This window comes from Saimiri boliviensis, chromosome 3 (assembly GCF_048565385.1).
Source record: "Saimiri boliviensis isolate mSaiBol1 chromosome 3, mSaiBol1.pri, whole genome shotgun sequence".
NCBI lineage: Eukaryota > Metazoa > Chordata > Mammalia > Primates > Cebidae > Saimiri > Saimiri boliviensis.
Genome location: NC_133451.1, coordinates 153,876,620 through 153,904,465, shown reverse-complemented (window position 1 = coordinate 153,904,465; position 27,846 = coordinate 153,876,620). Strand labels below are relative to the sequence as shown.

At 35.0% G+C, this 27,846-nt stretch overlaps 1 pseudogene; it reads left to right on the top strand.

Moving 5' to 3' along the window:
* The first annotated feature begins 4,461 nt into the window (after window positions 1–4,461).
* LOC101032078 (forkhead box protein R1 pseudogene) lies at window positions 4,462–5,003 on the top strand (annotated as a pseudogene).
* The last annotated feature ends 22,843 nt before the right edge of the window (window positions 5,004–27,846 follow it).

Here is a 27,846-nt window from a genome sequence, read left to right as displayed (position 1 = left end):
GCTGCTGCTAGTCCTTTGAGGGAAGGCATCAAGGCCAGTTCTAGGAATTTAAAAAAAAAAAAAAAAAGCCTGAGGCTGGAAGCAACAAAAGGCTGAGGAGATCCATTGTGGGAAAAACAGCCAGCAAATAAAAAGAAGAGAGTCTCTTATATCCTTCCATTTTTCAACACTCTCTAGATTACTTGTATTAGCAGAATAGACCAAGTTATCACTTGTCCAAATAGCAAGTAGAATTTCAGCCTCTGCATCACAAAACCAAGCATGGAAGAATGGAATTTTGGTATAGAGGCAATAGCTTTATAATCTGATTTCTGATTCCATTATATTATATTCTTACAGAGTGTTTCCATCAAAAATATTTTTTTAAAAATATAATTTGGTAAGATCTAGCCCTGGAAGTATTTGAATGTTTTACTCTTACATCAAGTTTATCTCTCTTTTTTCATCCCTTGCCAATTTCTTCTATCTCTGCCCAATTAATGACCTTAACTTTTTTCCTGGAAGACTAAATTCCAGGACTTGTCACTTTCTTTCTCACATTGGACTATATATGTGTATCCTGCTCACTCTTCATGGCTTCTCTTCTCCCTTCTTCATCAATTAATCCCTATATGTCCTTCAGGACTCAGCCAAGGTAGCACCATCCTTGGCTCTGAGTAACAGATACTCTTCTTATTGACCACAATGATACAGTCTGCTACCTCTATGGTAGAATGTAACACACAGCTCTGTAATAGACACATTTCTTAGCTATTTCTTTCAATAAGACATATGTTACTTGAGTGATATGACCTCCTGATTATTTATACATACATAATAGATTTCATTTTCCAGAATCAGGAGGTCATATCACTCAAGTAGCATATATCTTATTGAAAGAAATAGCTTAAAAATGTGTCTATTACAGTGCTGCGTGTTACATTCTACCATAGAGGTAGCAGACTGTATCATTGTATATATATATATTTATTAAATATACATATATAAATATATATATTTATATAAACATATATAATATAAAATATTAATACAATACATAATGTATATCAATTACATTATTTAATATATTAAATTAATTAATATTAATTAATGTTGATTATAATATATAATATATTAATTAATATATAATAATAAAATATTATATAAATATATGCTATATAATATATAAAATAAATAATAAATATAAATATAAATACATATTCTATTATATATAATAAATATAAATATAAATTCTATTATATATAATAAATATATAATAAATAATAAATATATATTTATTAAATATACATATATAAATATATATTTATAAAATATAAATATATAAAAATATATATTTATACACACACATTCTATTATATAAAATATATAGATAATCAAAAAGCTATATGCAAACTCTAAGGGCTAATATGATTTGTGTGTTTCAGCCCTAAATTTGTTCTTAAGTTTTCCAGAAGTCAGGGGAAAAAAAGAAAGTAAGCTAAATAAAGTTGGAATTTATGTTTACTATGGAAGAAGAGTAACAATGAATAGAAAGATTAGAGAAATATGTTTAATATCCATGAGCATACACAAGGTTATCTGGGTGCAAAAGGTGCAGAAGCAAAAAAATAGTATCATAACTAAAATATATTACCTCTGTCTTTTTAAATTCCTGTTTCATCTAATTACTAATTGAAAGCCACAATAATAGCAAAACTAAAAGGGAATCCACCAAACAAGCTTATAAGAGGAAATTATGAGTCAATATGAAAGTATACTGATTTGATATCTGATCACATGTCAGTTAGATTTGCACTGGGTTAAAAAAGAAATAGTGAACGAATCAAAGAATGAAAGAATAGAAGAACAAAGAAGTTGAGAAATAAAAACATGAGTACAAAATCATTAAAAAACATAAAAAATAAATATCCAAAGAAAGAAAAAGAGGATGATTTGGAATGTTTTTGATGGAACACAACTTGTGGTATCTACCACCAAATACGTACTAAAGTCCTTATCAATAGGATCCAGAGAAGTTCTGGAAATCTAAACAAACTCTAAACAAATACGTTGTATTTAATTTTATTAAAATTCAACCTCAGTCAAAATGTCTTTTAGACAATATTAACTTTCATCAAAATAATTTTTTAAACTATTCTACTCCCCATTTGCAAATGTCATATAAAATTTAAACTAATATTCTTTTATCTTGATTTACTAGCTTCCTTGTTCATGTAAAATGATAGGCTTTATAATTGAGGAAATACATTACAGCATTTTATTGACATGAGCCAGGTTATAAAAAAGAGCTAATTTTTGCTTAACTAACAAAGATAAAGACAAGTAGAATTTTGCATCTGATGAAGACTTTTAAAATCAAATGTGATAGGCAAACCCTATTCCTTGGAGACTAAATCAGGATTGTTAGAGATGAGACATTCTGAGGAACCTTGACCCTCTTTTTCTCTCTCTCACCTCTAATCCCAAACTGGCTATTTCACTTTCAAATATCCTGAGGCTAATTATTTCCTGATTGATCTTTCTAAATGAGCTTTTCAGGGCTTCATCTAATGGATATGTGCCCCTCCCTAAATCATTTGTCAAACTTGCTTTCATAAAGATATATCCCCCAGAGGTGACTTTAGCTTTCTGTTAAATAGGTCAAATAGAAACAGAATTGAGACCAAGTACTCAAAACTTCACAGAATTCAAATCCAATTCTATGTCTATGTTATATGGTGTAGGTTTCTGAGACTATAAATAAATATGGATATGGACTTCTGTAACAGCAATGCTAAATTATCTTGGAAGTTTGTCTTGACAACAAGTAGGTTCTTAAAAACGTTGTGAAATTGAATACACTTTGCAACGTCTATACTAGTCACTAAATTAATGCAATGATCTTCAGTAACATCATATAAATTTGTTTTTTCTGAACCTCAAGTATTAAAATTCTATTACTCATGCTTCAAAGCTGACTTCATAGGAAAAGTTTATAAAATTCTATTTTACATTGAAATCTATTAAACTTTTGCATATAGATTTAATTCTACATCTTGTTAATATAGAAACTGTTTCTAGATATTGTTTAACTATATATATAAAACATTGGCCCAGAACTGTGTAGCTTTCTAGACAAATACTACATGAATTACATGCTGGAATTTATTTTTCTTAAAAGCTCAATAGAGTCAAGTCTGTGCTCCTAACTTAATAAAGATAATTAGAGCTACCTTCATGATTATGTAACCAGCGCAGCTACTCAGGGACTCACGTTCAAAGGGCCTCATGCTTAAGACTGAATGTTCTTTATATACTGTCTTGATCTCTTGACCTCGTGATCCCCCCATCTCAGCCTCCCAAAGTGCTGTGTATATACTGTCTTGAAACTTTTCATAATTTTATCTTTGAATTTTTGTTTTTTAAGTGACATTCAATGGGACAATGAAGCATGGAACAGAGCCTTAGTGATGTGACTGACACAGTTTTCCATTTTAACACCTCACGTTGCCTTCTTAGAATGTGCCCTTGACAGCTTTCTTCTACACCCCTGATGTCCCAGTCTCTCCAATGTTTCCGTCATATAACGTCTGCCATCTTTCACCCCAGGCAGCAACTTGGTTTTGTGAGCAGGAAGGACGTCTGTGTTCTGCTTTTGCCCTCTACCTTTTGCAGAGATCTGGGCACAGGCCTGAGGAGGGTTGGGAATGACAAAACAAGCTAATTGGTTCTACATAAAAGTACAAGTCAGATACTCTATTGTACCTCAGGGAGAAGGTAGCAGTCATCCCTGTCCTAGACTGGCAGTGCCAAAGTATGTTTAGTGAGCAACTTGGGAATTCTTGTATCCCTTCAATCTAGGTGTTGATCATCTTGGGGCATGGAGATTATAATCCCTTGGCGGTCACCCTTCCATCCCTTCCATCGCGGGTTGAGGTGGTGATGTGTTGAAAAAGGAGATTGACTTCACTCCTTCCAGTGAGACACTATGCCAGAGTCCAGCAGCTGGTCAGAGGGGAAACCTGGTAAATGCTGGGTCAAGGGCATGCATGTGCACATGGTCAGGCTCTACGAGGGTCTACACTTGCTCACCAAATACCTCTGTGACTGAAGGAGCCTGACGTTAAATAGATAGTGAAACACACTAAGACAAATGCTGCAAATGGACACTGAATGTTCCATTGTTCATGATCAAACATAATAAAAAGATGAGTTCTTTTAAAAGACATGTTACAAGATACAAATATTTTTTTAAGATGCTGTTGTTGTTAAATCCACACCAACATGAGGACGTTTCAGAGTAGGTATTCATAGCTGTTAGGGTTTGACCAAGAAAGCATGACTAGTATGAGAAATATGTGAAGTATTAAGTGATATGTATATACGAATAACATGAGTGATATGTAATTTCCAATGAAGTCAGCCTTGAAGTTTTGATGCTAGAATTTTAACACTTGAGTTTCAGAAAAAACAAATGTCAAGATGAGATTTTCTATAATTGTGATGAAGTCTTTGAAGGGCTATTGCTCCCTACCATCTGTTGATGAGCCTGAAGACAGCTCCTCTGTGGCTCTCCCATCCCCTCACAAAAGGACCCCCCTCCAGAGTCAGAGGCTTCGGCAAGCCAGCAGTCAGGCAGGCGGGGAGGCTCTGGTCCCGGCCCCCTCTCAATTACTTCCACCTAATTGCCCTGGCATAAGAAACAGTTCCCTCTGTGACCACCACGTGCAACGGATCTACAGTTTCACTAGAAAGCACTTCCCCTTTTTCCGGAAGGCCCTGGAAGGCTGGAAGAACACCGTCTGTTACAACCTCTGTTTCTGAGACAGCTTGTGCCTGTCAGCAGCTGTGGGGAGGGGCGGCGGGGGTGGGCGCACACGGCCTGGATCTTGCCTTCGGAAGTTGACCGAGGAGGGATACCGCCCTTTGCAGAGGAGGCACGAGCCTTGGCTTCCACTGGGCTGGCAAGTATCCAACAGTGCATGAGCCAGCCAGATGTGATGCCCTTTCTCTTTGACCTCTAACCCCAAGAAGTGAGAGCCAGCTAATACTTTATTAAATTTACCCTCAGCAGCCTTCAAAAAAAAAAAAAAAAGTGACTGTAGGCTAGCAGGACTGGCCGTCAGAAAGACGAGCTGAACAGGGAGCAATGGAGAACAGATAATTTAGACCCCAAGGACAACATGAAACCCACAAAAACAAACTGAAACTCTCATCTCTTCTCTATGCATCTAAAATCAGTGACATGATTGACCTGCAGAAGAAACTAGAATCCTTTGCAAGAGAACTATACAGACATTCAACCTAGATTTTGAAATATCTGAAAAAAAGAATTATCTATCGTCCCATACCAATAGGTGAACAGGTAGACAGGTGACAATGTGTTTGAGTCACAGTAACACCTGATATAACCCATTTTATAGTGGAATGGCTATAGTGTGGGTTCACTTCCAACTTTAAGAACTCATGCAAATTTCTCTTATGACCACACTCCACATGAAACCACAAAGAGAAAGGAATTCTGGTCGTTACAGTTATAACTTACCTAAGACACAGTACGGTCACTATAGATTTCAATGTTATTCTACATCAAGAATATAAATGTTTTGAAATATGAGTAATTAAATAGATTTAATAAGGAAGGTTTCTTCCAAAAGAATTATGCTCTGAATCATTTTCCTAACTCTCAAGAGGAAGCTATAAGTAGTGTGACTTCCTAAACCCAGGATTAGTAAAAGAGGCTTCAAATCGACCACTCATTGACTTTGATATACATTTGAGTATGTGCCCATGTGTCTGGAAGGATAGAGGAGTTAGGTCTGTGACTTACCTCTGAGAAGGTGAAAGTGACTAGCATCAACAGATAGAAGCAGGTGTCGGGAAAATTACTGCATGACCTTGAGACAGTTGGTCAAATACACACAAATTCTGAAGGCCAGGTAAACTATATATAAATAAAGAGAGATCCTGTCTGAAATGGTGTCTTAGCTCAGTTCCTGACAAGAGAAATTTAAAATGTGGATCCCTGTTCATGTGACTTATTAGTGGAGTGCTTTAAATAAAAAAGGGGTTATATCTGTGTTCTAGCCTGTGTAGCAAATTATCACAAAGTTAGCAGATTAAAACAACATCTATTTGTTATCTAAGTTTCTGTAAACTGGAAGTCTGGGCCTGGCTTAGCTGGGCTCCCTGCTCAAAGTCTCACACCACTAAAATCACATCCTGAAGGATAGTGTCCATCTTTACAAAGTATTATCTCTAAGCTGGTCCAACAGCTCCACCTTCAAGAGGCCATTCTTCTGCACCATATGTCTAGCAGCTTCTGAAAAAATGTAGTAAGTGGTAGGATCAATTGATCCCATGTTTTATAATTACTGCTGCCACTCCTTATTTGGAAACTTGTCCCTTATGCCTATATTATGCAATTTTTGCCACTCACACCGTACATACACATTTCAAGCAATGACTTCTTTGTTCTTTTTTTTTTTTTTTTGAGATAGCTCCTAAGTGGTTTGTATTTCAGAAAAATACAATCTATATCTAACGTCCTTTAAAAAAAAAGTGCTCCTCATTTAATAGTAACTTCAACGATAAATGATAAATATACAATTACCTTCTTCTATGTTTGTATATTTAAATCTTCTAACACATTTTGCTTCTCTGTATTGAAATGGTCCCAATACTGTTTATATTTTTAAAATGGATTTTATTAATTAAAAATAAAGCATTATAATATACTTTCAAATAGTCTAATAGATTTCTAAAATTTTCGTTTCACAAAGCTTATTGCTTAAGTAACTATGACTTGACTACTGAACTGAGGAGAACACAGCTAATGACAAGCAAAGGACTTGACTAATTTAAAATTTCTGAGGGCTAACTTTGTAATCCAAGATATAAACTGATAATAATTTCGCAACTCATCACCCAATAATGTTTCACAAATAATATAAATAAGACATTTATTCTTTCAAGAAATACAGCTCAAATTTGGGAGCGAACCAACTTTAGTCCAGGAAGTTACTCATGCGTTAAAGTTTTTTTGGGGGGGTTTGTTTTGTTTTGTTTTGTTCTTTCAGATTTAAAACCATAAATATGATTAATACCTCTGAGTATATTTTGGCCAGGCAGTGAAATTAGAATATGTACCTAGAAATTAATTCAGAATGTCATTAATACAACTTTTGCATCACCAATCTGTGCTCAAAAGAACAAGAGAACACATACAAACTCTTCTGAAGAATATTAACAGTAAAAAGGCAAAAACAAAGTGTGTACATATTTAATTATATCTGTTGCCATGGAAGAGATTTTTGTGTATCAATTACATTTTCTCTATTATCACTAATTTCATAATATAAAGTCATATGCAAATGTGTGCTTTTATTTGCTTTTGCTATGATAGAGAAATATTGTGAAATGATTCCAGCATTGTAAGTATTCAATAAATAATAATTTTAAAGAAAGATATATGGTGATATTTCATTAAAATATACATAAAAAGAAGCACTAAGAGTTTATAAATAGATTTTTTTTCATATTTCACACTGAGGTAAATATTTTCATGATTTAATTTTTTTTATTTCTTTGAGACAGAGACTTGCTCTGTAGCCCAGGGTGGATCACAATGGTGCAATCTCAGCACACTTCAACCTCCACCTTCCTGTCCCAGTTCAAGCAATTCTGCTGCCTCAGCTTTTCGAGTAGCTGTAATTACAGGTATAGCCACCATGCCTAGCTAATTTTTGTATTTTTAATCGAGATGGGATTTCACCATGTTAGCCAGCATGATCTTGAACTTCTGAACTTCATGATCTGCCAGCCTTGGCTTCCCAAAGTGCTGGGATTAAAGGCTTGAGCCACTGCACTCAGCCTAAATTTTATTTTTGAAAGTGGTTGTCAACATAGTATAGCTTTTTCCTTGTTTCTATGAAATTACTTATGCTACCTCTGTCATACCCCAAAAATATATATAGTTTTTAATTTCTAATACTAATGAATATATTTGCACGTTTAGTTAACAAATGCTTTTTCTCATTTGCTCTTAGGCAATCTAGAATACAATAATAAATAATCCATAGCTACAAAAAATGTTAAGATCTTGAAATCTAGCATAGGAGATAAAACCAAAATAATATGACACATAAGCAAATTATCATGAACATTATATCATATCCTGTAAGATTCAGAAGGTAATAAACCCTTCCACATGGGGATGTCAATGAAGGCTTCAATTTAAAGATGCCCTTTGAATAAAACATAAAACAATGAATCAATTTTACTAAGGGGAGATTAGCCATTCCTGACAGATGAGGTCGGATGAGTAAAGCCATGGAAGAATTAAATAGGTTAACATTTGCTAGGGAGTATCAAGAAGATGTTAGAGTTCAATTTCTTTGATCTTTAGAATAAATTTTAAGGAGTACAGAGATAAGACTCAAGAGATAGTTGAACTCAATTGTGGAAGTTTGGATTCAGCAAGAATTGGATTTATATATATGTCTAAATTTGAGTATACGAAGAAGAAACACAAGAGACAGGCCAATGGAGACCAATTTGTAGACTATAGTAATACTTTCATATTAATGATGTGCAGGGTGGCTGTAGGGATAAATCACACTAGAAGAGAAAGATGATTTCTTGTGGAAAAAATAATGATGATAATGAAGTAATATACAGTAAGAGTGCTGGGTAATAATACATTGAAGTGCAAATGAAGATGGTGGAAAGATTTCTTGCTAGGGTTAATGTTACTTTATAATAAATGGTATAGTCCTTATAAACATATATGTATGTATTTACATGGGGCTTACACCTATATTTTCGTTATATCTATTGATATATGCTCATGAAGATATGTTAAACATGAATCCTAAAAATTGCTTTCTTGTCACTTTTCATGTAATTTGATATTTTAAAAATATTTTCATAGAATTAAAAGCAGGTATCAAATACAATACATTCTCTCTCCTTTTTGTGTAAGCCTTCATAAGTTGTACCAAGTTAGCTTTGGCAATGGAAATATGATAGAAAATGGATGGAAAGAAAAGAGCTTTATAACCTTCCAACCACCCTCCCAATTAACCAAAGAAAATCTAAATTTAAATATTTATATAATGAGGTTCCCTAAATTTTCCTGTCAACAACAGTATGTGTGACTTAAAAATAAACTAGCACCAAAACTTTAAAAATAGCTGCTAAATGTTTTTTCCAAGTAAAAAAGGAAAATTTTCAAAAGCATTAGGTAACAATTTTGTAATAAAGTTAAATAACAATTACTTAACCACATTAGGTAAATGCCATTCACTTGAAAGAAAAGGGTTCAAAAAATATAATAGTTCTTACCAAAAGGGTAGCAAAATAATTGAAAATTACTATTATTTTTGAAAATGCCTGGAAAGATGTCAGACTATTCTTGCATCTTGACCTAAAAGTACCAGAGTAACCTTCTGTGCGTGGTTAGTGCAAGGACGATTCGGTGCCTCCCTGCACAAGATGATTGTAGAACTGCCAGCAGAGGTCGCTATCTTTGTGGAATTCCGGGCCTGCCCCAAAAGGAGCTATTCGATAGTCCCCATAGCAGGTCCGACAACCCAGCTGCTTTTGTGCCCTTAACTTTGAATAGGTCCCTTGCTCGTAATTATTCCAGGGTACATAGTGTTTTTGCCGCAGTGTGGAATCAAAGTCGTTCTGTAAAGTGATTTATACACTTGCCTCTGGTGGGTCCTAATTAAACACCAATGACTACACAAAGGCTATAGCATAATAAAAAAATATACTTTCACTAGTGCTGTGCATGAAAGTGCTGAACAAACTGTTATAGGCATATGTATAAACCACAAGGCTATTTCCTTCTTAACCATGTGTAATCATCTCTACTAATCAAAACGTAAATAATTATGTTTCCTTTACATCATCTCCTCAATCGAACACTTGTTTGGCATTAAAATCTTTTATATAAATATGACCACTGGGATTATGTTCCTTTTTTTTTTACAACCTGCCCATGAAAATTTCTGAACATTTTATCTTTGTAATTTTATTGATTTGGAGTATGTATTTATATCAAAAATGTCTTTAATGGGGCAAACTATAAACATCAACAAAACTAAAGAGAAAATATTCACTTTGGGAAATTTCAAGGGACACAAAATATCATTGTTTTATTAACAGTAAGTAAAAACTGAAGATATATAATTGAAGATAGCATTGACTATAAGACATCACATTGAATAGGATTTTTGAACAAAGTAGTGTTTGGATTAAAAATAATAAACACAAGTAAACATTGGAGACTTGTGCCCTAAGGACTGGTGCTTCGATTTTTAAAATTCACTTAACTCAGAAGCAACACAAGCAAATGAACACAATTTCTTAAATTTTAACTGCCAAAACTAAATATATCGGTTCCCATACTTCTCCTGTCTCTCATAATTCATATAATATTTAACATTAAGATTTTTAATATACTATAATCAAGTTTGAAAATTTCTTTCTCCTCTTGAAGTCTATACTACCAAATGTTCTCTTATAAACATCTGTACTACCATCTACTGGAAAGGTATGTATATATCAGAAATCATATTCTTACCTACCATTCAAAACAGAATACAAATAATCTGAAAAAAATCCAAAAAGCATTATTTTATAACCAAAATCTACCTCATAATAATAATGCACTAATAATAAATGAATGCAGATACATAGCACATTTAAAATATGTATATGTACAGTGCATGTTCTGTATATCAATTACATGTATGTACTAATCATAAAAGTTCTGAATTAAATTGCATAATTGCATGGTACCTACTGATCATTAAATCTCTCATTTTTATCTCATGATTTCACTGTTAGTTTTCAATACTTTTTAATGTAGAGGTCAAATGAAGTTTGAATATAGTGAATTAACTTTTTACCTATCACCATTCATATATTTTTTTCTTTAAAGGTGTATTTTTATAAATAAATAATATTCAAACTGTCAAGAGTGTCAGTCAAGTATCTAGAAGAAAACCAGAAGTGCAACATAGAGAACTATATTTGCAAGCCAGGATAGATAGATGAAAGGCTCATTTTCAAAGGACATCTAAACTTCATAAATTTATGTTTGCAGGCACTATGGTGTTTGTGCCCATATCAGGAGGAAGGAAAACCATGTGGAGGCACAGAACATACACAAATGTTATGTTACAAGAACCCTGAACTCATATTCTGACTCCTGTTGAAGAAGTTAGCTTAAAACTGTTAATTGTTAAAACTTGAGCCATGTAACATTTCTGATACCCAGGATCATATATATCAGGATTTTTTAAATAAAATCACAGATAACTGATATAAAGTTCCTATTAACTCTTGTTATAAGATAGGATAATTAGCAAAAGTTCTGGATAATAGTTAATTAGTATTTTACAAATACTTTTGGATTTATTTTGTGCCATTTATAGTGCCGTTAGTTATGGCACTCCTTGGTATACCAAAGTATACTAATAATTGTGATTAAGTTCACAGAAAGTATTTAAATCTACAATGAATTCTTTTTTTTAACTGTAAAAGATAATCAGAATTAATTATTGTTCTCAACATATGCATTTAATGAGATGATGTAGGTACTCTATGCACAATTATTTTGATTCTAACAATAAATTTTTTGAATAATGCTATAAAAGATAGAAGCCATAAACAAAATAATTGTATTGATTTTATATAGATGGAATTAGTTTTAATAATTAGAGTCTATTTCAACTAAATGATTGCAGGTAGTCAAGTCATGAATTTTATTATTGTTATTGTTAGTGTTGGTTGTTATAGTTAGTTAAAAAAAAGAATAGGTAAATAAGATCAATATACATACATTTGAGTTTAGAATTGATTTTCAAAATATTGTTTCTTCTGGGGAAGTAGAAATAGATATTTACTGGAGAGGTAGAAATGTTAAAATGTAGCTTAAGTCAGGCATATATAAAGAGCTCATTATTCATACTCAAGTATACACTAAAGAAAGTTGGAAATCAACTACATTTAATTATTTTGGTTAAACCTTACAGTAAAAAGATATACTCTTAAATTATAAAATCTATATTCTCCTTAATTAAGAGTTAAAATAGGATAATAGAAAAATCATTTTACTATAAATTTCAGCTATTGAAGTTGGCAAGTAAAAACATAAATATGTTGACTTAGGATTATTTACTAAAAGAATGACATCCATACATCTACATTCACTATAATTTTATGAGCTTTTCTGACTGGTATTGAATGCTTTAAATGTGTTCTAATAAATTAAACAATCACATTTATGTATTTTTCACCAGGCTTTTTATTCTACATTGTAATAAACAAATCTCCAGAAAACAAATTTTAAAAGGCAATTCAAATGAGCTTCCAAAAAAATTAATCAAGTTTTTAAGTCATGTAAGACATTAAAAGCCATGTAAAATACATTATACAATATGTCAAAAATATAAAATTATTAAATTAATGATAATATATTGTTATAATCCTCAAAATCATCCTTCAAAAACCCATTATTCATGTAAGTGAAAACTAAATCATTTTTAAGCAAATATACATTACCTCCTGGGGTCTATGCTCTTAAAATTAGTGACAAAGTGAGTTAAATACACTTTTGTGAGCTTTGCCTGCTCAATTTTGATGCTATCACTCAGGAAGTACTATTTTTATATGTCTTATAAAACCACATTTACCAAATCTTTAAACGTTTACATGTTTTGTTCTTACCCAAACACACAAACTTTTCTTAAAACCTTGTTTTCTTGATTCCCAGTCATTCTTGGTTCCTATAATTTATCTACAGAAAGACAGTTAATGAGTATGTATGACCAAGTATAGATGGCATGTGCATACAACACACATGACTATTTAAATTCTCCTTTTAAATTATTTAAATTAAAGAGAATTATTTAAAGTTTCTTGATTTTTCCAAAGTGATAACCTAGTAGAGTTTTTATCTAATAATAGTTACGATAAGCATATTAGTTTTATCTTTTCTTTCTTGAGAGAAAGTTATCTGGACCTTTTTTGAATGATTCAAACATTGTTCTCTATTTATTGCACACCTCCTTCCACTTTGCATGAAATATATTTTAAAAAGAGTCATAAATGGCCCCAATATTTGGGAATTCTTTGTCTCAGTACTTCAGTGAGGAAATATCACAAGCAGTAGGTTAGAGTAAAACAAAGGGTATCCATATCCATGATGTTAAAATTATTGTTTCAGTTATCATTATAGAAGAATCTAAATAATGTAGTTTCCAGGCAACTAAGCTTATTTGTTAACTTATATACGTATTCCTATGTCAATATCAAACTCAAATAGATTGTCATCATTTTTTTGTTGTTGTTGTTTTTGTTTGTTTGTTTGTTTTGTTTTTTGTAATTTGGTCATCCCAAGAAGCAGACTTTTGCAAATATAAGTTTGATTTATCTGATGAATTCTTCTAATACCCACAGAAAAATCAATCAGAAAAGCAAAAACTTTGAGGCTTGACTATGTATTTGGTGTGACAATGTCTTACCGTGTATATGTGTTTTTGTTTTCTTTTATACTTGAATATTATCTTTGATTCTTCAAAGCCTAGAAATGGTAGTTTTATAATCATACACCCTTAATAAAAAGAAATAAAGGCCAAATTGCCACAATCATCATCCAGCTCTACAGTGAGCAAATTAGTTTCTGGCATTCACCCATGAGAGGTAAACATCTTCTTCCAGATCACTGGGGTTCAATTTCTGTTACCTCTTCTGGTACAATAAATGACACTCAGGCACCTGATAGAGTTTATGTGCCTCTTTGGCATACCATATTCACTGAAGCATCACACAATTATATTACTTTGGACTATAAACTCAATGAAGCAGTGCATACCATTCACAGTTACATGCTATGCATAACACCTAATTCAAAGTAGAAAGTTGTGTCCATGGTTTGAATATTGTCCAAGAAAAATAATTTGATTTATAAGAACTTATGTAGAAAAGAATAAACAATAACATTCAAAATTAAGGTTTACATTACATCTTTTTAATCAGTTCTATTTCTGTTATGTCTAATCTGATCACTTTTCTAGAACCTCATTTTGTAAAACTAGTTTATTATTTTTCTGTATTTGTTTTGCCCCTCCCCCACCACAAACTTCTTTTTTAACACAATAGGTTTAAAAAATTATAATACTTTTCTCAAAATCCCTATACTGATTTTGTTTTCAGCCATCTTTTACCTTTTTTCTTAATCCCCTAACAAGGGAGCAGAAGAAAGCTGTAGGAAAATTGCCATTTTAACACTGTGAAAAAAGTAGCTTGCCATCAGCTTCCCTCATATGGCCCTTTCCAGCCTCAGTTGGGGGAAAAATAATCATAAAACTAAAATGTATTTATGCTTTCCAAACAAAACAATCGATTTCCAGAAAACATGTCACATTTTAATCCTATCCCTATATCGTACAAAATATATAAAAGAAAGAAGCCCAAGACAAGAAAAAAAAAACTCAGGAAACCACTAAGTCTAGATTTTTATTTTATGAAAAAAAAAAAAAAAGCGTCTTTAAAATGGTTTCTGTAAAGCTAATACAATGTTTATAATATAGTCATGTGTGTGCATGGGAAGGCAATAAGTAAGGTGACAACACCAGAGAAGAGCTTTTTTAAAATCACCACAGAATTGTTTAAATTCCTCTTGGGAAATTTACTGTTGGGAGAATATTCTATAACTTTTTGTCCACCTTAGCTGACAATGCTAGAATCCTTTTCACAGCCTTCAAAAAGAATTGCTGAATATTGATAGCCCATTCCTTTTGATAGCCCACATCATTCTGAATGTGGAGGAGTCTGGTGGTTCACCTGAAGTACAGGAAGATAATTAGGATATTAGTATGAAGGTCATAAGGAAAAAATGTAAAAGTCATTTCTTAGAAGTTGAATGGTGAGGGGTAAAAAGCATTCATAGAAAGGGCAGAAATTAAAACAGATATTTAGACACAAGGAAATAGAAGAAGAGAAGTAGAGGGGAAGGAAGGAGTAAGAGGAAAGGGTCTGGCATATGGATGTCACTAATTTCTCGTTGAGGAACAATCTTAGTTGCATTAACATAACTGGCTTCCACATCTTCATCAATAATTCATTTATGGTAGAATGCTTTGTTAGAAGTTGTTTTTTTCTATTTTGTTGAAATTTGCAAACTCTTCTATCGGAGCTTGGTTTTTCTCTTGCATCTTGTGACTTAATTTATAGTCCTCAGACCATTCTTGGCAGTATCACCTGGGAGCTTGTTGAAGTGACAGACACTCAAGCCCTGCCTGGAGTTACTGAATCTGAATCTGTAATAAGACAAGATCTGTGGTACTTTGTATACTTGAACCTTGAGAAGCACTGATATGTGTGTTCTAAATTAAAAAGGAAAACAAAATAGCTTAATTATATGCAATTTCAAACTATGATGACTGATTGTAGAGAGATCCTTGAGTGTTTGGATGAATTTTGCACTAGGAGTGTAGGATTATACCATGGTATGATACAGAGAGAGGCTGGAAGAGTTATTGGGCATAGCAAATACAGGAAAGATTGTTGGAGGCTAACTGCAACTTTCTGACCAACATAGGAATAGCCGTGTAACACAGGGTTCCTGCTGAAAATCTTTGAAACAAATGTTAGTAAAGATTTTTACTGGATGTGACAAAGTTGAGGGAATGTGTTCCCTTTCTCGGTCCACAAATGGGTGTAGTTTTAAGGGCAAGAACTTCCTAGCATAATGCCCCCCTCTCATCTATCTCCATCTGGGAAGTTTAATGGTTTATGTTTGAATTTCGCTTTGTGGACAGAAACTAAGAGTCAATCACTCCAGTGGAAGTTCTAAGGAACTCCTTTCAATGGACTGGGGTCTTAGAGAAGGTGGGGGTTCCTCCCAGGTTAAAAGTCCCCTTCTTCCACACCCTTTCAGACTCCCTGTTTGGGTCCCCTTTCACAAACACTCCCTCATGGAAGCCATGTTTCCCTCTCCTGGATTTTCCCCGTGGAGTCCCCATCCACACTCTCTCAGGGAAGCCTGTCTTCCCCTCCTAAACTCCATCTCTCTATTCCCTTCCAATCAGTGTGGAAGCTGCTTTCCTCTCCTGGATTCCATCTTTCTGGATTCTCTCATTCATTGTAAGAGGAGCTTTCCTTCTCTGGTTTTCCCCCTCTGGGAACCCTTCCCACTCAGTGTGAGAGCAGCTTTTCTTTCTCTCACTGGGCGTGAGAGTTAGCTGTTTCCCTCTCCTCCTTTTTCTCTCTCTCTATATATCACGTTCTCCAAACACTTTTAAGTCTGGCATTTACTGTGCACTGTGCCGTGGTACCCTCTCTCATTCTTGAGAGGGCAGGAGACCAAGAACCTGGAGAAATATCCTCTTGGGGAACTGACAGCACCCTGAACCCCTGAACCCCAATATTACAAAGTGATGAGAGACAGATGTACCCTGAACATTTGTGTGTGGCAGAGATAGAGGTGGGTGGGTAGAGGAAGGGGACCTATACTAGAGCAGAGGAACCCAAAATTAAAAACTAGAAGCTTATGTAGGGGTTGACATATTCACCTCTACTACCCCCAGAAAGAGAATAGTCTTTTTTGAGACAGTGCTTTGCTCTTGTTGCGTAGGCTGGAGTGCAATGGCATGATCTTGGCTCACTGAAGCCTCTGCCTCCTGGGTTTGATTGATTATCCTGCCTCAGCTTTCCAAGTAGCTGGGATTACAGGTATGCACCACCACACCCAGCTTATTTTGTACTTTCAGTAGAGATAGGGCTTCTCCATGTTGGTCCGGCTGGTCTCAAACTCCCAACCTCAGGTGATCCACCCATCTTGGCTTCCCAAAGTGCTGGGATTACAGACATGAGCCACTACACCCAGCCAAGAGTGTAGTCTTATCTTTTTCTCTGGAACATAAACAAATCTTTTTGGGAGGGAAGGTCAAAGTCTCCTAGGTACTCTCAACCTTTGTGAATGTAACTAAGGACTCTAGGTTTATTACCCTTTGAAATATAAACACATAGTTTTACATTTATCACCAGCATACAAGGAGTAAGTTGTTTTAAGAAAAAGAAGTCATTCTCTGTCATTAGAGCATGCCAATTTTCTTTATCAGAAAGTTCTGAATGTGGAGAATTATTTTTTAAAATGCATTATTTCTCAACAAGAGTTCACTATCTTGACAGCATGTCAGTAACAGCTCTGAGAAGGAGTGGCAGAGTTGTGATATTTATGAAGATTTTGAAGTTGGATTTATGGCAGGTCTTTACATGGAGGGGACCATTTAGACCAGGGTAAGAATCATGAGGTTACAGTTGAGAATTGGTACAAGGAACAAGGCAAGGATTTAAAGCAAGAAATTGAGAGTCCTAAGGTATAAACTATCATTTAATGTTTCCTACTGAAGTGTTAGTATGTTTTTCAGAAAATTCCTAGAATGAAATTATTTGAAACTTTAATCTTCCTGGTAAGTTTCCTAACATAGTAAATTAGTTATGAAGACAGTAGAATAGTAAGTTATGTTAACATAAACAGTAAGCTATGTAGATGATTATGATTCTTGGCACAGTCTATGTATCTTTGGTCTAGTGCTAGCCAATTTATACCTCAGCTCTAACACCTCCTTCACACTCAGCATGTGCCACCCATTGGCTGATGTCTTCTAACTTAATTGCATCCCTGCATCTGGTAGAAGAACAGATACATAGCATGGATAAGATACCAGCTTAAAGAGGTGAGTACAGAAAAAAAAATACAAGCCTGAGTATTTCTGAATCACCATCACACTTGGAGAAGCTTCAAAATATTTGACGTTAATGGTGTTGGGGATGTCAGAGAAGGTTCTAAAGTACATGAGGTATCATGTACTTCATGTGGTATCAGAAGCTATGACCTTTCATAATTTGAGTATCAATATAAAACAAGCTTCTTTTCACCTGTAGGCTGATAAGTGCTGGCATGTCTGTGTTTCATCACTGGTTTTTGATGAAGTAATCGATTTTGTTGTTAATCTAGCATTCTCATCTACATAATATTTCTGTAATTAGTGTTTAAGAAAATTTACACTTTTTTTTTTTTTTTTTTTTTTTACTAATAAAACATCAGTGTAATTTTTTGAAAAGAGCATTTCTCTCACATTTTATATGTTTCCCAAATGCTGGTAAATGAGAACATGTCACCAAACAATATATGATGAAATTATGCAAAGGCAAGTAATTCTTTTATGGAACACAAAACATTATAGGGAGGAACAAAGAAAACAATAATCACCTGTTAAGTACTTTTTAAAGTACAAATAGAACCATATGTGTATGTGCAACAAAATTATTTTACAATCCAAACCATAATTAATTTTTTTTTGTGAAATCTATTTAGACTTGTAAATAAATGTGGATTATCAAGTCATGAATCAGATTAAGAAACTGAAAGCAAAGCAGTTAAATAGGTATTTTGATAAATTTTTAAGCTTTTAAGCAAGTAGCAAAGATTATTTGTATATAGCTCAATCTCTGCATTAGTACAGGATAGTAGGTTTTGCAAATCCCTAATTCTGTAATATGTGCCATGAAAATGGATTATGGAAGACGTAACTTTAGGAAGGCATTAGCTGTAAAATATCCTGCAATAAAGAAACCTCTATAACCTTGTTTCACTCACTCTTTGCCAAACTTAATTAACCATTGGACCCTTTACAGTCATACATCTTTTAATACGGAACAACTAACACAAATGCTTTAGGCAGTGTATCAGATTAATCTTCACTGTGAAATAGCTCGATCATGAATTCAAATTGCAGTGCCTTGCTATGGAAAATGTGGACCAACTAGGTTTATCACCCAGACAAACAATAAGGATTCAAAGCTTATAAGATCCCTAAGTGATTTATACATATATTAAAGTGAAAGAAGCAATAGTGTCATTGATTTTCAATGCTGGCTGTACACTAGAAAAATTTGGTATTTTTTGTTTAATACCAATGTGCTGACACTATACCACAAAGTTTCTGCTGTATTTTTGGGAGGACCTCAGGAATCTCACAGAAAGCTTGCTAGATAATTTGAATCTGTAGCAAGAGCTGATAACTGTAAGTAACGAATAATATTACCTCTAAGGATGCTTTTCTAAGGAGTTCTTCCCGTCTCAATTAATAGCAACTTCATGTTTATAGTACTTCCAGCCCAAATCTTGGAGTCACTCTTGACTTTTTACAGTTTTTACACATCACATTCAGTACATCAGAAATCTTGTAGGCAACGAAACTGCTTTCAGCCAAGGTCTTGGAGTATCAGGAACCAGGTATAATGTCTCACGTTTAAAGAAACAAACAAATAACAACAACAACAAAAAAAAGAAACAGCAGTTTTCAAGATCCCGGCCATCAAGGAAGTAAGGGCAATTGTCCTAAGAATGAGAAACAAAAGAGGTGAAACCTGTATTTGCCCAGACTTACTGAACTGGGAGGGCATCCGGGCTGCAGTTGATGAAGTCAGACTCTTGCACTGAGATTTCTAAAATTTCTGTCACCATTTTTTCTATTCTCCTTCACACATCATCCTTTTGTAAAACAGGTTTGACTTCCATTTGGAATTTCTCTTTCTTTTCCTTGACCCCAAAAGCTTTCCGCACTTTTGAGTCCTTACCCTTTTTTCAACTGTTTTCCATTGGCTTTATTGACAGCAACATTCCTCATTTGTCTTTTCCCTCAAGAGCCCCTTCTTTTCTCTTAGAAGGTGCATTTTCCTCTTTTGGGTAATTAAAAGCCCTTTTTCGTTCTTTCTTTTCTTTTTAGTAGGCATGTGCCACCACATCTGACTAATTTTTGTATTTTTTGTAGAGACAAGGTGTTACTGTATTGCCCAGGCTGGTCTCAAACTCCTGGGCTCAAGCAGTCTTTCTGCCTTGGCCTCTCAAAATGCTGGGATTACAGGTGTTAGCCACTGTGCCTGGCCCAATTTGTAATTTGATTTGTTTAAAGTCAAGCATGAAGTATAATTTTTTTTTTTAAAGAACGAAAAAGAATACGTGCCGGGCGCGGTGGCTCAAGCCTGTAATCCCAGCACTTTAGGAGGCCGAGGCGGGTGGATCACGAGGTCGAGAGATCGAGACCATCCTGGTCAACATGGTGAAACCCCGTCTCTACTAAAAATACAAAAAATTAGCTGGGCATGGTGGCGCGTGCCTGTAATCCCAGCTACTCAGGAGGCTGAGGCAGGAGAATTGCTTGAACCCAGGAGGCGGAGGTTGCGGTGAGCCGAGATCACGCCATTGCACTCCAGCCTGGGTAACAAGAGCGAAACTCCGTCTCAGAAAAAAAAAAAAAAAAAAAAAAAAAAAAAAAAAGAATACTAATAATAATAAAAAAGAAAGAGAAGAAGAAAAAGGAAGAGGAAGAGGGAGAGAGAACGGGGGTGTTGCTTTATTGCCCAAGCTAGAATGAAGTCTAAAAATGGGTATTCCTGTAACTGTGCTTAATAATGAAGACACAAAAAATGCCCTTTTTCTCCATTTAAAACAGTGGACTTCATTTTCATCAATGACTTCAATTCCACCTACACAGAGATAATGGTTTACTGTGTTTCCCCAGCCGAACTCTATTTTTCTTATTTCTTACTTGCTTTAGGATAATTCAAACTTAACATGTTCACCACTAAATATGGGACTCTTCCAGACCTGGTTTTACAATGTCTCCATCCATGTCATAAATGTGAACCAACATACATCTACTTCGGAAAAAAATAGAAATTGTGCTTGACACCTTTCTCTTCTTCAAACCCTGTATTAAATGTATCTGTCAGTTTTGCCTCCTAATTATGCCATGAAATGATCTGAATTTCTGCACCTCCAATGGTACATTACTTATAGCCATTAAACCATTTACTTTAAAGAGAGCAGGAGACTCCAAAGTAGCCTTCATTAATCTCTTATATGCATTTTCTGTATAGTAGACAGTTTACTTTTTTGTTTCTCTTAAACGATAGTCTGTTATGTCACCCTCCAATTAAAACTCACAGTCACTCTCACTGTTCTAAACATATGGAAAAAAAAAAATGTGTTGAAATTGTGAAAGCCTTCATGATCTTCCTTCTACAAATCTCTCCTAAATCATCTGCGTCAAGTGCCCTCTCATTCTCTCCACTAGTGCCTACATTGCTATCTTTGCCCAGGTAACCCATATTTATCCCCTTTTTAAAGCCCAAATAGAGAATATGCCATGAAACTTTCATCTCTCTGGCCAGGTAACCTCTGCCTAGTACATGTTCTCAGAGCTCGCTATGCATCTATTTCATGGTACATCGTATTTTCATGTTTCCATTGGCTTGAATGCTTCTGTTGCTCCTATTTCCCTTTTTTTAAATTTAGTGTCTGTTTACTTCACTAAAGTTTAAATTTTATGAGAGCTAATTTAACGTCTGCTTCTGCTGATTATTACATCTCTCTGCCTCCTGTTGTGCTTGCCATACAGTAGACACGCAATAGTTGTTGAAGAAATGAATAAATAGATTGAGACAAGAGGCAGTTGTTTAAATTACACCTTTGCAAGGTTCATATCATCTCCACTGTGTGTTTTGAGGGACTGAAAATTTTTTCTTCATGTGTACCACTAGGAAGATGGAGTACACTCAGAGGCTCCTGTACTATACCTTTAATCTATCTATTTTCTCTGAATGAACACTGCAATGGAAGCTCTGAGTGTTTGAGGGCAGCTGAAGCTCTGTGTTTTGTGGAAGTTCTGGCAAAGAAAACTTCCATAAGCTCTTTTCTCTTTCTATAAGGCCCACCAGAAGCAATTTGCCTTCAGCTGGCAAGGCCAGTAGTATACCTTTACTGTCCTACTTCAGGGGTATATCTGTAAACCCAGATTTGGAGTCGGTGTCTATTTTAGTAAGGAAAGGCTTCTGCTCTTTCCATGAGAGAAGAGGTCCACTATAATGAACCTGCCACCAGGTAACTGGCTGATCACCCTGAGGAATGGTGCCATATCCAGGGCTCAATGTTGGTCTCTGCTGCTGACAAATTGGGCACCAAGCAGTGGCGAAAGTCAGGTCAGCCTTAGTGACCAGAAGTCTTTCCTCACGAAAATAGACACTGACTCCAAATCTGGGTTTGCCTATCCTGCATGCAGTGCTTCTGCCAAGACTACCATCTGTGGATTCATGGAATGCCTTACCCACTGTCATGGTATTCCAGACAGCATTACCTCTGAAAAAGGTACTCACTTTACAGTGAAAGAAATGCAGCAGTGGGCTCATGCTCATGGAATTCACTGGTCTTACCGTGTTCCCCATCATTCCAAAACACCTGGATAGAATGGTGAAATGATCTTTTGAAGTCACCTTTATGAGGCCAACTAGGTGACAATACTTTGTAGAGCTGGAGCTAAGTTCTCCAGAAAGCTGTACATAATCTGAATCAGTTTCCAATATATGGTAATGTTTATCCCATAGCCAGGATTCATGGATCCAGAAACCAAGGGGTGGAAGTGGAAATGACATCACTCGCCATCACCCCTAGTGATCCACTAGCAAAATTTTTGCTTCCCGTTCCCACAACATTATGTTCTGCTGTTCTGCTGGCCTAGAGGTCTTAGTTCCAGAGGGAGGAACGCTGCCACTAAAAAACAGAACAATATTTCCATTAAACTGGAAGTTACGATTGCTACCTGGACATTTTGGACACCCATTTCTTTTTTAAGTCAACAGGTTAAGAAGGGAGTTACAGTGTTGGCTGTGGTGTTTGAACCACAATATCAAGATGAAATGAGTCTAGTGCTCCACAACTGAGGTAAGTAAGAGTATGAATAAAATACAGGAGATCCATTAGGGTGTCTCTTAATATTACCACGCCCTGTGATTAAGGTAAATGGAAAACTACAACAGCCCAGTTCAGGCAGGACTACAAATGGTCCCAGACCCTTCATGAATGAAGGTTTTGGTCCCTCTATTAGGAAAAAATTTACAACCTGCTGAAGTGTTTGCTGAAGGCAAAGGGAATAATAATACAGAAAAGGTAATAGAGGAAGGTCATCATCAATACCAGCTACAACCACATGACCAGTTGCAGAAAGGAGAATTGTAATTATCATGAGTATTCGTCCTCATTTTGTTAAAAGTATGTTTCTGCATGTATACACTTCTACTAAGAAAATATCTTCATTTTATTTCCTTTCTCTTTTATGATGTGACATAACATTTATTGACTTCATGTCATCACTTAAGTACTGTTAACTTTATGTTAACATATCCAAATAGCATTTGGGTTGGGGAGTGGTACATTTCTAGTTGTATGAAAGATAGTTGTATTATGTAAGATATAATTATGATCTTATTATTGTCTTATTTGAAGATTATGCATGATCTCAAGAGATGTGTATGGGTTCAAGTTGACAAGGGGTGGACTTGTGATGGTTAATACTGAGAATCAACTTGATTGAATTGAAAGATACAAAGTATCGATCCTGAGTGTGTCTGTGAGGGTATTGCCAAAGCAGATTACATTTGAGTCAGTGGGCTGGGAAAGGAAGACTCATCCTTAATCTAGGTGGACACCATCTAATAGCTGCCAAGAAATATAATGCAGGAAGAAAAATGTGAAAAGGCGAAACTGGCTTAGCCTCCCAGCCTGTATCTTTCTCCCATGCTGTATGCTTTTTCCCATGATCCCTGCCCTCAAACATTGGAGTCCAGGTTGTTCGGTTTGTGGACTTGAACTGGCTCTCCTTGTTCCTCAGCTTGCAGACAGCCTATTGCAGGACCTTGTGGTAGTTTGAGTTGAGACTTAAGAAACTCACCATATATATACACATTCATATATATTCTGTCCTTCTAGAGAATCCTGACTAATACAACATCAAATACAATATTATGCAATATTGTATATTGTTTTCTTAATTAAATATATATTCTTTATGTGTTTTTCAATTGTCAGAAGTGTTTTAGATTGTGGGTCTTTTCAGATTTTTGAATAGTTGCATATACATAATGAGATGTCTTAGAAATGACATCCAAGTCTAAACACAAAATTTATTTGTGTTTTATATATACCTTATGCATATAACCTGAAGGTAATTTCAAACAATATTTTACATCCTTTTGCACGTGAAACAACATTTGCCTGTGTTTTGACTGTGACCATCACATGAGGTCAGGTGTAAAGTTTTACACTTGTGACATTACATCTGTGCTCAAAATGTTTTAGATTTTAGAGTATTTCAGATTTCAGATTTTTATATTTTTATATGCAGAATGCTGCTCATCCCATACTTCAAAAATAAACTCAACTCACTCTGTATTTGAACATCAAAAAAAAAATTAATTGCTCTATCTAATCAGTATGATATACTAGGTGACTAAGAAAAAAGAACAAATTTATATGTTTGTATTAAACTTTTTGTTTTGAAATGGCTACCTATAAAAAGTTACATAATAGGAGAACACAATGCCAAAATCATCTAGAAAAGTTAAAGCAAACTTCACAACCGTGAAAATATGTGAGTATCATATAAGGAATGAGAAAAGATTCTTGAGAGAAAAAAGGTAAGAGAAGTGAGACATTCTTTTATCAAATCTAGATGACACTATAGAATAGGACTTCAAAGTGTTATAACTATTTTCAATCTTCCAATTTGATGTTTTGACACTGACTAGTCTCAGATTTGAATCTGTTCTCTCTAACTCTATAGAGTCCATGATCTCAATCCCAAAATAAGTGAAGTTACACAAAATAAAGCCTTATCCTTGAGCAAATACTGGATTTTTCAATATAAATATTTACTCTTCATGTCTGAGTGCCCCACAGCATTTTACCCATTGTCTTGTTCAAGAGATGCTAAATACTTGATATGTGGTTTGAAATTTTATATAACTAGCATAATTAGACACCATAATAGATTCATCCAATTTCATGCAGTTTAAATCGGTTATTACTTACTCTAGTAAACTGCTGTTTTCTCAAATTGCAAATGCTATCTCTACATATTTGATGAAGAAAACATTTCTACTAACATTTTTATTTCAGTTTTCATTGAAGTTAAACAGATTTAGTGCAAATAATTATCAGCCTTGTAGCTAAAAAAAGGGATGAATAAAATCAATTTTAACATTTATCAGACTTGTGTCTGGAAATTCGATTTTCAATAATGAGACATATAAATGTTTCTAAATTAATATTTAAGTTTTATTTTCTTCTAAAACTTGGCTCTCTTCAAATTGACCAAATTTTCTTACCTTAACAAAATTAAATTTTGAATATATAGAAGTGTTGGAATTTGCAAGTATTATTCTAAACCAACATAGCAAAACACATAAAGTAAATACACAGCTACTGATTTTCTGAGAGAAAAACTTGCCAATGATTATCAAGTCAAGATTAATAAATTCATGTCAATCTCAGTTGTCAATAAGTATGTAAACATCAATAATAGATTAGGTCAGCTTTATTATGTTAATAATCTTTGTTCTATATCTCTTAATTAGAACTACTAATCAGTTCAATAGTTGTGGTAATTCTTGTTACGTTGATAAAAAACCCTAAAGACTGTAAGATTCTTTACTTCTTATTTTAAGCCGTTATAGGTGTATTTTCCTGGCCACTGTATTCTACTTGTGAATGTTGCTTCCAGAGCTAACTAAATTGCATAACCCTCAGGAGTGTACTTTACTTTTGATTATTCTTTCACCCTGAAAAACTGACTTTAAAGATTTGAATGATAATATGACCTCTCAAGCCCATAGATATATCCCATGGTGATAACAAGGAGAGATTGTTTTCTTACCACAGTCTCTTTTTCAAAAGAAAACTTGAGCTTTGATCTTTTTGGGCCCTGTTGCTGTTTATATTCAGAGACATAATGTCATGGATGTACAGTGTTACAATTTAAAAATTCCCCTGTGGCTATAAGCCAGGAGTAAAAATCCATAGCTAGCCAATCATATTGCATATATTTAGACATGGAAGACATATAATCATCTCTTTATATTGAGTTATTCTCAATTTATTGCATACACAATGTACCCTTGCAGTATTGAACATAGACAGCTTACATTTAATTTGATTTAAAGAAGAGAATTGCATTCCATACTCATTAAGTCATCCTGCAGGTCTTTGAAGAAGTACTAAATTTTGAAGTGCATAACTAGTGAGGCAATTTTCATTTTAACCAATCATGGCATGAAATAAACATGTGAATGGCAAACAGAAAGCTGTTAATTTGTGTGAGAAGTTAAAGTTTAAAAAAAAAAAAAAAAAACAAGACGATAGCTTTTTTGCAATGGGTTTTCTGCCAGAACACAGGTGTCATGAAAACTACCCTAAAAAGTGAAAATTGGATCGGAAAAGATTCATATCGTCATTGCCATCATTGGACATGCAGATTGGGGCAAGTCCTCCATTACTGGACATCTGCTCTACAAATGTGGTGGCATTGACAAAAGAACCACTGAAAATTTTGAGAAGGAAACTGCTGAGATGGGAAGGGGCTCCTTCAAGTATGCTTGGGTCTTGGATAAACTGAAGGCTGAGCGTGAATATAGTATCACTATTGATACCTCCCTGTGGAAATTTGAGATCAGCAAGTACTATCTGTCTATCATTGATGCCCCAGGACACAGAGACTTCATCAAAAACATGATTACAGGGATATCTCAGGCTGACTGTGCTGTCCTGATTGTTGCTGCCAGTTTTGGTGAATTTGAAGCTGGTATCACCAATGAGCAGACCTGAGAGCATACCCTTTTGGCTTACACACTGGGTGTGAAACAACTAATCGTTGGTATTACAAGATGGATTCCACTGAGCTACCTTAAAGCCAGAAGAGATATGAGGAAATTATTAAGGAAGTCAGCACTTACATTAAGAAAATAGGCTACAACCCCAACACAGAAGCATTTGTGCCAATTTTTGTTTGGAATGGTGAAAACATGCTGGAGCCAAGTGCTAACACGCCTTGGTTGAAAGGATGCGAAGTCACCTGTAAGGATGGCAATACCAGTGGAACCACGCTGCTTGAGGCTCTGGACTGCATCCTTTCACCAACTTGTTCAACTGACAAGCCCTTGCACTTGCCTCTCCAGGACATCTACAAATTGGTGGTATTGGTACTATTCCTGTTGGCCGAGTGGAGACTGGTGTTCTCAAACCTGGTATGGTGCAGCCTTTCCTCCAGTCGACATTACAACTGAAGTAAAATCTGTCGAAATGCAGCATGAAGTTTTGAGTGAAGCTCTTCCTGGGGACAATGTTAAGAATGTGTGTCAAGGATGTTTGTCGCGGCAACATTGTTGTTGACAGCAAAAATGACCTGCCAATGGAAGCAGCTGGCTTCACTGCTCAGATAGTTATCCTGAACCATCCAGGCCAAATCAGCACTGGCTGTGCCTCTGTACTGGTTGCCACAGGGCTCACATTGCATGCAAGTTTGCTGACCTGAAGGAAAAGATTGATCTCTGTTCTGGTAAAAAGCTGGAAGACGGACCTGAATTATTGAGGTCTGGTGATGCTGCCATCATTGATATGGCTCCTGGCAAGCCCATGTGTGTTGAGAGCTTCTCAGACTATCCACCTCTGGGTCACTTCGCTGTTCATGATATGAGACAAACAGTTGCCACGGGAGTCATCAAAGCAGTGGACAAGAAGGCTACTGGAGATGGCAAGGTCACCAAATCAGCCCAGAAAGCTCAGAAGAGTAAATGAATATTATCCCTAATACCGGCCACCCTGGTCTTCATCAGTGGTGGAAGAATGGTCTCCGAATTTTTTGTTTCAATTGGCCATGTAAGTTCAGTAGTAAAAGACTCGTTAATAATAACAATGCATTGTAAAACCTTCAGAAAGAACAGAGAATGATTTAT